At 46.4% G+C, this 14,433-nt stretch overlaps 1 long non-coding RNA gene across 1 annotated transcript; it reads right to left on the bottom strand.

Annotated features, from left to right (window-relative positions):
• Positions 1 to 973: 973 nt before the first annotated feature.
• On the bottom strand, positions 974 to 2,929 carry LOC311593740. Its single transcript, XR_014777831.1, has 2 exons — positions 2,776 to 2,929; positions 974 to 1,267 (listed from the first exon to the last, which is right to left on the bottom strand). It is a non-coding gene; the product is annotated as an uncharacterized lncRNA (long non-coding RNA).
• Positions 2,930 to 14,433: the final 11,504 nt, after the last annotated feature.

The raw sequence follows: 14,433 nt of genomic DNA, 5'->3' as shown, positions 1-14,433 counted from the left end.
AAATTTCAATTTAGTATTTCTTTTTAAGAAAGAAACATTAAAAAAAAAAAAGATCTGCGTTGCTGGACACAGTGGTACACGCCTGTAATCCCAGCACTTTGGGAGGCAGAGGCAGGCAGATCACTGTGAGTTCTAGGCTGGCCTGGTCTACAAAGGGCGTCCAGGACAGACAAGGCTACACAGAGAAACCCTGTCTCGAACAAAACAAAACAACAAGAAAAAAGAGATCTGTATAATGAGACACGGTTAATTACATATAGTGTATTTTGAGTGAAATCTAGAACAAAAATGCCTGAGGTTAAAACTAAAGACATCCAAGTAAACAATGTACTTAGCTTAATTAGAGGGTCAACATTGGCTCCTCAACTGTAATTAGAGTACTGTATTAAAATTCAGTGATAGCGGACTCTTTGTGCAATGGGCATTGTATAACAATTTTCTCCAGATTGATACATCCCATCCTACAGCTTGTTAAGACTCAGGATGCTCTACAGGGAGGCTAGAAGTGTCAAAAGTCCCTCAGACTGCCCAGGCACACCAGCCTCCTTCATCCCCACACTTACATAATCACCAAGAGCGGCTGAGACACTCTCAGACAAGACAAGCCCTCTGGAAGTCAGACTAAACACGTTGTCTGGAAGACAGACACCAGCTAGCTGCCCCTCAGAGGCACAGAGCAGTGCATCGCCTGGAAAAGGCACACTTCATCCTGTCAAGCTGGGTAAGTACAGTACGTCAGGGACTCTGGGGCTCATGCACTGTCGCCATGTTTGGGTGGCACAGCTGTCTTTGAGTCATTTCTGCTCTAGGAGGGAGCCCCTCACACATATTCCTGTAAGTAACCCCAAGAGCACTCGGTTCACCAAGTTGGACTTTGGTGATCTCCTTATTTTGGCCTCTTATTGGCTCCCTGCCTGAGGCGAGCTGTTGTTTGTTCACGTCTCCCTAGGAATAATGTTGCACAACAACAGGCTGTAAGAAAACTTTGTACTATTTATTCAGTTTTTCTGGAAATACAAAACCAGTCTAAAAAGTAGAAAGCAAATGAGCAAGTAAAATAACAAGCAAAACAGGAAAATGGAGCCATACCACTTTCTGGGACTTCGAGGGCTCGATCCTGCAGTGAGCAACTGTTAAGCTCAACACAGAAACTCAAGTGAACTTCTGACGAGACACCTTCAGCCTATCTGCATCCCTCCAAGAACCTCAAACATAAGATCCCTGGGGTTTCTTTCCTGGAACTTCTCTCCAGAGAGAGAGGAAAGTTCTGAAAGGAAAACAAATGAGAAAGCAAACCTCTGAGTCTGACTCGGCAGACCGTTCTGAGAAAAGCTTCTGGTTTGCTAAACTAATGCCTTCGGTGCAGGCTGAAGTCACCAGTGAACTTCATTCTTCATGACCCAAGGGAAGATGATGCGCAGTTTGCTACTGTAACTATGGGAGAAACAGAGAACTTGAGTGGTAAAGCAAGCGGCTCTGTAAATCCTTGGACTGCTTTCTCTATATGGTGCCATGTGACCCGTTCCTTGGGGAGAGAGTGACAATAAAGATTTATTCACATCCAGATATGGAACCAACAACAGAACACATTAACAGTACTTTCTAAGACCAACCTGATGCTTGAGGAGAGAGTGACAATAAAGATTTATTCACATCCAGATATGGAACCAACAACAGAACACATTAACAGTGCTTTCTAAGACCAACCTGATGAGTCAATGAGTTCATTAGGGTTACTTACAGGAATATGGATGAGGCGTTACTTTCAGGGTCAGGGACAACTCAAAGGAAGCTATCCCACTAAAGGCCCACCCCAGCTCAGGAATGCTACAACCCTGGATATCACTACATCTCACTGCCTAACTTGCAGGCAGTGCAACAGGTTGGAGAGTGTTTCTTTCAGGCAGATCAGCTGGTGTGCATTTCCCTACTAGTCCTTGTTGCTTGTATGTTCTTAGAGTATATGGTTTTTGGCATTTGATCAGTTTCAGGGACTTCTTGAGGCTTCTGAGTTGTCTATTTCCTGAGTCTTCAGGAGTCTCCCCAAGAATTTCCAGAGTCTTTAAGACTTACTGAGTGTTAATGAATTTTCCTCCAGGTTAGATTTTTTAAAAAGGTTTTTCAGGACAAGGTTTCTCAAGACAAGGTTTCTCTGTATAACATCCCTGGATGTCCTAGACTTGCTTTGTAGACCAGGCTGGCCTTGAACTCACATATGGCAAATCATCAAACAGCACACAGTCTAATTGTATCTTTATTCTGGCCCCATTTCCCTACCAAAATCTAGTTTGGTGAACCAATGAGTTTATTGGGGTTTCTTAAGAGTCCTTCATGTAAATGTAGTCATACAAAACTTGTATATATCTTCTTCATACATATATATTATGTATAATGCCTAAAATAATGGAAATGTTGCATAAAAGGTTGAGTTATTAAGGGGCAAGGAAAAATTCAGTAGAGACATTGCTGTAAATTGTTTGTTGTTGCTGTTGTTTGAGAAGGGTCTTTGCGTTAGAGTTGACTCCTTTTTAATTAATTAATTTATTCACTTTACATCCCGGTCATAGCCCATCCCTTCTCTCCTCCCCCTCCCCCCTCCCCTATTCCTCAGAAAAAGGGAGCCCCCCTACCCACCCACCCCAGCTTATCAAGTCGTATCAGGGCTGAGTTTGTCCTCTTCCCCTGTGGCCTGGCAAGGCAGTCCCATCAGGGGGAAGTGATAAAAAGGCAGGCAACAGAGTCCATGTCAGTGACAGCCTTACTCCTTTTACTCACATGAAGCCTGAGCTGCCCATCAGCTACATCTGTGTAGAGGACCTAGGCCCAGGCCATGCGTGGTCCTTGGTTGGTGCTCAGACTCCACAGGCCCCTCTGGGCCCTGGTTAGTTGGCTCTGTTGGTCTTCTTGTGGAGTTCCTGTCACGTCCAGGTCATTTTATGCACCCCCTACTTTCCTACTAGACTCCCTATGCTTCGCTCAATGTTTGGCTGTGAGTCTCAACATCTGTTTTGAACCTCTGCTGGGTGGAGCTTCTCAGCGAACAACTCTGATAGGCTCCTGTCTGCAAGCATAGCAAAGTATTGTTAATAGTGTCAGGGTCTGCCTCTCTTCCATGGGGTAGGTCCTGGGTTGGGCCAGTCATTGGTCGGATATTCCCTCATTCCCTGTTCTCCCTTTCCTAACCTGTTCCCTCTCTTCAACAATTACCTCTGTCTATTCCATTTCCCCATCTTGTACAACCTTTTTCCAGCCCTTTACTCTGAGGTAATGTCCCTGGGCCAGATAGTTTTGTCAATTTGACTCCAGCTAAAATCATAAGAAGAGGGAACCTCAGTTAAGAAAATGTCTCTAGAAGATCAACTGCAAGCAAGCCTGTAGGACATTTTCTTAATTAGTGATCAATGGAGGAGGGCCTAGCCTATAGTGGGTGGTGCCATCTCTGGGCTGGTGGTCCTGGGTTCTATAAGAAAGCAGGCTGAGCAAGCTATGAGGAACAAGCCAGTAAGTGGCACCCACCTGTGGCCTCTGCTTTAGTTCCTGTCTCTAGGTTCCTGTACTGTTTGAGTTCCTGTCCTTAGGAAGGGGAGTGAGGGCTGTCTCTGAATATGGACTCTGGTGTCTGCTTTTTGATCACTTCCCCCTGGTGAGACTGCCTTGCCAGGCCATAGGGGAAGGGAACACACACTTAGTCCTGATGTGACTTGATGAGCTGGGGTGGATGGGAAGGCGGGCTCTCTTTTTCTGAGGAATAGGAGAGGGGGGAGGAGTGAGAAGGAAGGAGGGTGGGACTGCAAAGAGAGGAGAAATGGGGCTGTGACCAGGATGTAAATAAATAAATAAATAAATAAATAAATAAATAAATTGAATACATAGGCGTGGCCTTGGCTGCCGTGTGAGTTGAAGAGAGGTTAGGGGTGTAAAACTCAGTGGGAAGAAGGCCAAGTAGATGGTGAAATGTCCTAAAGTGTTGGGCCTTTGTCCTTGACTCTTTCCAAAGAAATCTTAATTCTTCTGTACATTTTCTTCAAGTGGATCAAGTTTTCCTCTTGAAACATGGAGTTCTTCGGGGTTAGAGAAGTGGCTCAGCGGCAAAATGCTCTCTGAGTAAACATGAAGACCTGAGCTTGAATACTCAATGCACATGTGGAAAACTGTGCGTGCACCTGTAGTCGAGGACAATCATTAACCAGAGCCATCCTGCACAGCTGCCAACACCACACTCTTCCTTAGGAGCAGGGCCTGCTATCTAGCGGCTTCTCTGAACTTCTGGAAGTTCATGCCCCTCTTAGCCTCTTAGACGATGGCTAAGATCCCGGAGCTTGCTGGTAAACTGGTCTAGCCTGAAAAGCGAGCTTCCGATTCAAGCTGTCTCAAAACATAAGATGAAGAGCACTTGAGGAAGGCGTCAGGTGTCAAACAACATACACACACACACACACACACACACACACACACACACACACACACACACGAGAGAGAGAGACAGAGAGACAGAGAGAGACAGAGACAGAGAGAGCAGAATTCTCAGATGTGTCACAACTAAGTAGTGGTGGTGGTGGTGGTGTGTGTATGTGTGTTTTGTTTTTTTCTTTTCTTTTGATATACTCTTTCCATATAGCCCAGTTTGGGCTCAAAGTCACAGTACCCCTGCCTCAGATTCCATATTCAAGCCAACACAACTAGGAATCATATAGTTTAATATTTTACTTTTCAAACAGTAAGAACATCATTACCGCTCCCTCAGCCCTGTTTGTGAGACTGTGTGTCACGTTGGCCTGGACCTCACTATGTAGACTAGGCTGGCCTTGAACTCACAAAGTTTATCTCCAAAGTGCTGGGATTAAAGGTATGTACTACCATTCCCAGCTTTTTCCCCCCTTTCTTCCTTCTTTCCTTCCTCCCTTCCTTCCTTTCTCCTCCTCCTCCTTTTTTTTTTTTCCCAAATAGAAGAGATTGCCATAAGTATGATGTGACAGCTGGACTGGAAATGTCCCCAAAGGCCCATATGCTCAGTCCCCAGCTCGGCACTGTTGGGAAGCCTTTATGAGATGGAGCCTAAAGGAAAGCGGTCAGGTGACAGGGGCCATGCCCTTGAAGGGGACTCGGGACATTTATCTTATTCCTCCGCCCCCGGCCATCACACCATGAGCCATTTTCTCTACCATGACCTACCACCACATCAGCTGCCACCAGGCTCTCATAAAATAGCACACTTTCTCACGCAGACGTTCGCATTTCCTCAGGAGGAGCCAGCTCTTTTCCTTCTCTTCCTGTGATCTGCCGGGCTCCAGGGACAAAGTGGTATTTGTGAAAGAGCATGTTGCACCAAGAAAGAAAGGCCTTGTCCACGTGCCCACAGCTCCCGGGGTTCAGCTGTGGTGCAATAGACTATCTGGTGATGGAAAAGCTGCCCCTGAGCACACTTGCAAATATTTACTCTTGAGAATTGACTTGTGCTAAGAGAGTTTTGCAGACAGTGTGCCTGGGTGCAAATCCTGCTTTACCCTTTACCTCTGGGCCTCAGTTTCCTATCTTTTGAGTTACATTAATAGCTCCTAAGACTGGTAGAGAGCATAAATGACCTGATAGAAAAATCCAAATAAAGAATATACTCCAAAGAATAATCCAAATAAAGAAATGTACTCAATAAATGTAATTAGTAAATCCCCGTGTCTTCCCAAATGAAAGAGAAGTGTGTTTGTACTGGGGCGGGGAAGACTGAGGGGTACCGTTTGGAATCAGCATTATGGTGGCTGTGGGGTACAGTTTAGGGTAGAAGTTTTCAGCCTCTTCGCTTGCCACATTTGGCCTCAGCTCCTGGTTGAAAGCTGTTCCGCGCACTGTAGAGCCCTTGTCACGTTTCTTTACGTACAGGTGTCAGTCCCACTTCTCTATCCCCAGATGTGAAACTTCCAATGTCTCAAAACATCATTCAATGTCTCTAGAGCTGTGGGGAGAGGCCCACCCCTCTGCCCCACCCCTCTGCCCCACCCCTCTGCCCCACCCCTCTGCCCCACCCCTCTGCCCCACCCCTCTGCCCCACCCCTCTGCCCCACCCCTCTGCCCCACCCCTCTGCCCCACCCCTCTGCCCCACCCCTCTGCCCCACCCCTCTGCCCCACCTCCCCTTGAAAATAACTGGTCTAGAGGGAGCTGATGGAGTTGCTGCTGCAGGTCAATGAGAAAAGCCAGAGTGCCGCCTGTGAGCTCCCAGAAGAGTGTAGCCGAGGTGGAGAAAACACCATAGGGATGCACAGGTTTGCCTTCTGTTTTTCCAGTAGCGCAAGGCGGATATATATATATTTGGGTAGATTTCTGTGTTATGCAAAACCAAATCTAAGAAGAAAAGGAACAAAAATGTTTCCAAGAAAGAAAAACATCTTATGTAGCAGCACTGAGGACTCATGGCAGGCGTGTGATTGGGCCTAAGGTTGATGAAGCTGGCACTGCTAGGCTTTCTGAGCCTTTGACCCTGAGGTGGCATTTAGTGAGGTCATAGCAGCTGATATTACCCATGGTTCTCTCTACCCTCTGGGTATGCTAAGAACACACCAAACGTTAGCTTTGTTCTCCTCAGAATGTGTCCCTTACTCACTTACTAGTTCTCAGTGGAATCTCTAAGCAATTAGCCTTTGTCTTTTTGGATCATTTAACAGTGAGGGAGTTTGTTGTTGTTTTGTTGGAGTCACTTATTTTCTCATTTCTGCAGATATCATGTTTTGTCATCTGGGCTTCTTGTTAAAATAAGTTTTTTTCTTGGTACAACATGGGAGGAACTAAGATTCTGCATTTCCAGGAAGCTCTGACACCACTGATCCATGGACCACTGGAAGTCATGGGCAAAGGGACTAAGAGCAGGCCTTGACTGGTGTTTAAAACTGAGGATTTCTGTAACATGGAAAAGGCATTTTACTGTGGAAAAAACATAGTCAGGGTGAGTTTTTCTTGTGTGTGTGTGTGTGTGTGTGTGTGTGTGTGTGTGTGTATGTGTATGTGTGTGCCCTTACACCCATACATGTAGGGTCCAAAGGTTGATGGATATTGTCTTTAATAGTATAAATAATAATAATAATAATAATAATAATAATAATAATAATAATAATAGTTGTTGTTGTTGTTGTTGTGTGTATATGACGGCAGAGCACATGGATACTACAGCACGTGTGTGGAGGTCAGAGGACAATGTGTGGAGTAAGTGCTCTCCTTCTACTTTTACATAGATTCCAGAGTCAAATTCAGATCACCTGCCCTTCATGGCAAGTGATGTCCCCGCCCTAAGCCTAACTCCAAGCCATTGCTTCAGTCCACCCCTTATGAGACAGAGTCTCTCACTGAACCACGAACCAACTGCAGCTAGCTCACCAGTGGGGCTAGACTGGCTAGCAATCAGACCCCACAGAGGATCTACTGTCTCTGCCTTGCTAACCCTGGGATTACAGCTGTGCACTGCTGTTGGCTCCGATTCCTCAATGTGTCTGCTTTATTAGGGGTTTATTAAAGGCACGTACCTCCCTTACAACCTGACTACCCTAAATAGGAGGGAAAAAAGATGAAGAAGAACAAGAATGAAACCTTGTGGGTGTCAGTTCTGCAGGGTTATTCCCCTGAGTAATTCTCAGGAATATAGCAGATCCTCTATGGACCAAACCTGGAGGTCTCCACCGAGTTTACCGCCTCCAACTCCAACTGCTCCAACTCCTCACGCCATGGGCTGGCTCTGGTTCCTCAATCTCCCCCTCCTCCTCCTCCTCTTCCTCCTCTTCCTCCTCCTCTTCTTCTCTCTGTGTCTCTGTTTCTCTGTTTCTCTGTCTGTCTGTCTGTCTCTCTGTCTGTCTGTCTCTCTCCCTCCCTCCTCCCAGTCGATGGTCCTTTTGAAAATACAATACCCCATCAGAATCGGGAATCACCTGGCCCTTGTCTTTTGTCTTGGGCTGATCCTTCCTCTTTCTCTGAGTCTAAGATCTTTATCAGTTTGTAGAGACAGAGTCTCAGTGGGGTCAAGCATCCCAAGACTGTTTTCACCTTGGGCCCAGACTAAGGTAAAGTTACATTCTCTGCATACACTGCTGTGCCTGGCTTTTTATATAGGTGTTCGGGATCTATACTGATGCCAGATTGAGCTATCTTCCAGGCCCCCAGAGTGACTTTCTCTCGTCCATAACAGATATCTCTTCTTGCTTTTCTCTAGGATTTACTGAGGCAGGATGGCATGCAGGCAGTGATGTGGGAGTTTCATCCGGCTGGTGGATTTATTTTCCTATGGGCCGCTGCATTTCAGACTGTGCAGTAGCATAGACACCATTCAGAAGAGACAAGAAGCAAAGATAAAAGGAGAAGTAGCCTTGGAGGAGGTGAGGAGTGAGCAAGAGCATGCTTGAACCCGTGAGTCAATTCCAGCAACCGCTCTGCATGTGATAGTTGGGACTGTCTGAAACGTCCCTGTGAAAGGCAGAGAGTATAACAAAGAGGAGGGGCATAAGACAGTCTGTAAACCATCACACTTTTCCTAAGGCTTTTGCAAATGCTCACAAAGCTCAGAAGGACAACCTGAGCACCGTGGATTCTTTATGAATGGGGGGATTGTGGGCCAGGGCTTCACCACAGCCTATTTGTGCAGTACAACAAGGCCATTGTATGCTTGGGCATGGAAATTGAAAATGAAGTATTAGCTGCTGGTTCAGAATAAGGAACATGCTAAGACTCCAGCTAAGCATATGTATACTGGATAGATCCGCCCATTGCCCGTACAGCGTGGGCTACAGAGGAGCCAGGCTGTAGGGAGTGATGGCGGCAAAAGGACCAATGGTCAGAGTGACCCAGGGTGTCTAAAAAATTGGTGCATATGGTCTAGAGATGCAATCACACGGGAATACAATTTTCCTGAAAACTAGAACTGTTTTTTAAGAGCATCCTTAAACACTTTGAACTCTGGGAGGACAGAGTTTGTCAGAAGGCTACTGTTGGCCAGATCAGGCTACACTCACACACCAACTGCCCCATGAAAGCTCAGCCTCTATTTGCTGTTGGCCCTGCAGGATTCTAGTGGCCTTGTGCTACTGAATCCACAACTCTGGTTCACTCCCATGAAGCCCTCATCATGTTCCATAGACAGACAGAACCAAAAGGAAACCGATGAAGATAAACAAAGAGGGGTTTTCATAGGATAATTGGCTTGTATGACTATAGAGGCTGAGACTCCGATAACAGGGCAGTTACAAGCTGGAGACGGGAGTGTCAAGTAGCCCAGCCCAGACTGAGTCCTAAAGCCTCAGAATCGGCAAGATAAAGGGGTAACCTCGTGTTACAGGTCCAAAGCCTACCATTCCAGGTCTCACTGGTGTAGGGAGTCCTGGAGCCCAGATGCAACAGAGCCTGGCATTCTGATACACAAGTGCAGGAGAAAAAAGGTATATCTCAGCTCCCGTGGTCCACCCAGACTTTCAGAAGCCTGCACTGTGCCTGCCCTAGTTGCATTCTTCCCTCCTGTGTCCACCAACTTCCCTGCCAGGCCCTCCCTGCCACACCCGGAAGCAAGGCTTCGCTTATTCTCCAGTTGGTACTGCCTCTAGCTGAGTTGGCCCCTGGATTGATATCCCATGTTGCTTCTGATGTGATTTCTCTAGTAAGGGGGCCTGGCTTCCCTCTCATGAGCTGCTGCTGGCCTTAGAGAGGTTGTAGGTCCCTGGGACCGTTTGGGTTTGTGCTCTCAGTAGCAGAGGCTGAGAAAGCCAGTATCAGTTAGAAGGTAGAGAAAGAAATGAATAAGGGAACAGTCAACATGAGGTATTAGTGAGGAGGATCCATTTGGACAAGCGGTAAAGCATCTCCCTGGGAAAAATGCTTCAGGTTGTCCCATCCAAGGGGTAAAGAGCTGCAGACTTCCTGGGCCTTGGATAGGTGTTGTGTCTTTATCTCTTTGACCCATGTCTGAAGACTTCATTGCAAAGAAATGGCTAGCTCCTGTGTCTGGGTTTACTTCTTTTATATTTCCACAGTGGACGATGTCCACTGTGTCTAGGAAGTCAGTGACAACCTCAAGCTGCGCAAGCAGTCTGCTCATGTTTTCTCTTGAGACATGATCATGGACGGCCACTTCTGAGGACCTGAGGGAGGCTGGATTCTGCTCACGAGGGCTCTGAACACTAAGCAGGGTGTTGTTAGCACCTTTATACTTTTTTCTGTGAATTGGGTGCCCATCATAAGCTGCCACTTTTCAATCCTGAGAACACATCACCAGACATTTTTGAAGGAAAGACACGATATTTTTAGCCACCTACCATGAAGTGTTTTGCTGTACGGACTGGCAGACAGCTGAGGAAACACTAGATCAATTCCTCACAGCCTCACGATTTGGAAGTTCACAGTGGAACTTGTACAACTGGAGGCAGAGAGGCACAGAAGCAGAAAAAGGTCAAAACAGTGGCTTCTCAGAAGATTTTGTCAAAGGTTTTGGGTTTTTGTTTTTTGTTTGTTTGGTTTGGTTTGGTTTGGTTTTGCTTTTGCTTTTTAGAGAGAGGGTTTCTCTGTATAGCCATGGCTGTCTTGGACTCACTTTGTAGACTAGGCTGGCCTTGAACTCTCAGAGATCCACCTGCCTCTGCCTCCCGAGTGCTGGGATTAAAGGCGTGTGTCACCAGGCCTGGCTTGTCAGAGGCTTCTTGATGTGGGGTTCTGGGCTTACTCTGCTCTGAAAATGAAAGGCGGATTCTTTCGGTCCTTGTCCTTGTCCACGGATCCTTCTGGAGGCATCAGCCTGAGAAATCCAAAGCTTCCAGATCGGTCTGACCTGGAATTTGGATTTTCACCATCTCATAGGCTTACTGGGAGCACTGGCTCGGGTCGTCCCATCTCCGTCCATAGCCACACTTTCACTCTGCAGCACAGATTCATGCCCATCGGAGAAGCCCTTCAACAGTGCTGACCTCCTCCCTACCACAGCTGAGTGACCAGCCATTGTTCAGGAAGTGACACTGAGTATGACTGTGTGGTCAACACGAGGAACCTCAACATGAAGCTGACAGTCTCTTGCACTGTTCCCATCCCGAGCATCTTCTTCCTTCCATCCCACAGAGCATCAAGCTACCCTTGACGACACAGACATTGCTCCAGGATGGTCCCTGTGGCGGTTTGAATGAGTGAGTCCTCCACAAGCTCTTGTCTAAACACTTGGTTCCATGTTGGTGGAGCCCTTTAGGCAGCTTTAGGAAGGAGGAATGTCACTGGAGGCAGGCTTTGGAAGTCTAAAGAAGCTGGGACACCGCCAGTCGCTCTCTCTGCTTCACGCTTGCCAGTTGCAGATGAGCGCCCTCAGCTTCCTGTTCCAGTTACCATGTTTGATGCTTGCTACCTTGTCTCTCCTTCCCCTCAACTTTCTTTTCTAAAAGTAATTGTTAATTCTTTTTCTTATTTATCCTTCCATTCAATAATAAGAGAAATGTTAGAAAATTTGTAGCCTCCATTGTTTTAGATAAACACTAACTAGTTTTGTTGTTGTTGTTTTGGTTTGATTTGGTTTTTCAAGACAGGATTTCTCTGTGTAGCCTTGGCTGTCTTAGACTCGCTTTGTAGACCAGGCTGGCCTTGAACTCACAGACATCCACCTGCCTCTGCCTCCTGAGTGCTGGGATTAAAGGTGTGCACCATCAGGTCCGGCCTAACACTAACTAGTTATGTGCACCTCCTTCCACTTGGAACTATCCTAGAGACGATGATGGTTGACATTTGTATCTGTCAGTGTTCACCAGAGAAGCAGAATCAGTGTGATATAGATCTGCTGATGATCAATAGAGAGATGGCATATTATAAATAGATGATTGATAGATAGGTGACAAATGATAAATCATAGGTAGGGCTTGTTGCAATGGATTGGCTCATACATCTATGGAATCTGATAAGTTCCAAGATTTTGGGGCAAATGAGAGACCTGGGGGCCCAGTGGTACAGTTCCAGTCTGAAGGCTAATGTACCCATTTGAGTTAAGATGCAAGGGAAACCAATGCTTCAGTTCCAGGGAAGTATCCAGAAGGGGAGTTCTACCTGACTTTGGTGAGTCAGACTTTGAGCTTTCTGCAAACCAGCAACCAATTAGATGAGGACCACCTACATTAGACAAGGTAATTTGTTTCTCTCAGCTCACTGATTGTGATGCTATTATTCTCACCCAATGAGACCTTCACAGAAACAATGAGAATAATGCAATCATTCTGAACCCGAAATTAGGACACCCACAACCCAATTAAGCTAACTCATAAGGGTTATGACAGCCATTGTGCCGGGTGTGCACTACAACATCCAGCCTTGGATTTAGTTTTTCTTTAGTGTGTCTGAGTAGTGTCTGTCTGTCTGTCTGTCTGTCTGTCTCTCTGTCTCTGTCTCTCTCTCTCTCTCTCGTGTGTCTGTGTGTATGTATGTGTGTGTGTGTGTGTGCACACATGCATCTTGTGTAGTGGATGTAATCTTGTATGTTCCTGGTATCCTTGGGGTCAGAAGGGAAGGTTAGATCCCCTGGACCTGGAGTTATTGATGATTTTGAGCCACTATGTAGGTTCTCGGAAAGGAAACTGAGTCCTCTTAACTGCTGATCCATCTCTCTTAGCCCCAGGCCTATGCCATTTTGTAGTTCACCAAACATATCTGAAAATATCAGTTCCCTTGGGAAACACATATTCGGCATTGGTCAAAGAAAAAAAAATCACTATACTTGGCCATGGTGGCTGGGCTAGCATGCTGCCAGTGAGAGGAAGTGGGAAGTTTGTGAGGATACTAGAACAGAAATGTATCTTCTGTGATGGCTTAGCTGACTGCCATAAGCCTGGAGTCTCTGGAAACTACTCTGCGGAGAAAGAACAGCAGAGAAAAAGAAAAAAAAAAGGATTAAAGAAACACAGAGAGAGGCTGACATGGACTCCATCAGTCTCAGAACCCAGCTGGGCCAGAATCAGGCCAGTTCTGGGATTTTCAGTGTCAAAAGCAAAATTTAATATTTGAAATTCCTACTTTAATGTGTCTTCTCTGTAAACAAGACAGCCTCTCCCAATGCAACATCTGCTTAGAGTATTTTTTTTTCCTTGTAAGTGTGCATTCAGGGTCAATGTATGGGCAGCCAAACAGAAGAACACAGCGGAGCACAGGACCAACTGCTGTGTTTTATGGACCTGTAGATTAAGTCCTATGAGTCCTTCCGAACTCAGTGAAGAAGTCACAAAGCAGAAGAAACAGAAAGTGAGCCTGGAAGTGATGGAGTCCGGACTGGTAAGAAACCACACTCAGTGAGCTGAGGCAAGAGCCCATGGCTTTGCCTGGTTCCCACTCCCAGTCAGGAGCAAACCTGCCGAGACACCTCAACACACAGGCAAGGTACTTCCGCCTATGCTCCAGACAAAGGAATTTACCATTGTAAGGATTTTAAGGGCTAGCTGATTCGACTGGGGTTTCCAAAGACAAGCAAACCTACCACTGCCCAGATGTGTGATGAGACCTGGCCCTCAGGGCAGTCCGTGTCTAGCTCTGGAGAGATGTTGCGAGAAAAGAAGCCTTTTCAGCTTGGGACAGACTTCATTCTCTAAGCAGACACAGATCCAAAATTTGCATACAGCCAGAGCTTAGGGGCAGCCATCTGGCTGGAAGGAGATTAAGGGACTTCTATTGGAGCCCGCTCAGTATGTCAAGCTACCCAACATCACTTGAGTTGCGTATTCCTTTGGCGTGGCTTTGTGGGGGCACAGGTAGGTATTACAAGGAAACTAACAGGTGCCACCATCGGACACCATCCCTTCCTCATGACCCAGACATCCTATAGGTAGAAAAATCAGGCAGGAACGAGCCCAGTGCAGGGACTCTTGGCCTCACTCACTTGTTTTTTATAGGCCAACCAGGCAGTCTCTGTTAGAAAGAATAACAACCGCTGTTGAATTCAGAGGAAGCGCTGCTGTTTTTACTGCTGTCGTTTCTACTAAGCTCCCTGAAGCAGGCTCTGCTATGCAGACCTGGCCTGCATCCCCAGATGGTTGTGGCTATAGAAATGCTTCCCTCTGTCTAGCCATGAAACGGTGTTTATCACATCATTGGCCCATCTGCAGAGACTGTGGAATTTATGACTCTCAATAGCTCCCTGGATGGAAACAGATGCTTTATCAGAAATTCATTGTCAAAGAGAAACATTTAATACTGGCAATTAGCAAAGGAAGAAGAGGTCAAAGTACCCAATTCAAACGGAGACTCTTCCCCACAGCACAGGTGTGACATAAGTGATCGGAAACCTGCTCTGCTTTGCTTTTCTGTGTGGATCCAGAAAAGCTTCTGGCTATGATTAGGAAGAAGAAGGCTGCTGTTAAGAACATTAACACACACACACACACACACACACACACACACACACACACACACACACACACCATGCACACACCATGCACACATCAGTGAAGAGCCAAACTCC

This window comes from Acomys minous, assembly GCF_964271855.1.
Source record: "Acomys minous genome assembly, chromosome: 3".
NCBI lineage: Eukaryota > Metazoa > Chordata > Mammalia > Rodentia > Muridae > Acomys > Acomys minous.
The sequence above is the reverse complement of the archived record's forward strand: the minus strand, read 5'-3'. Positions and strand labels throughout refer to the sequence as shown.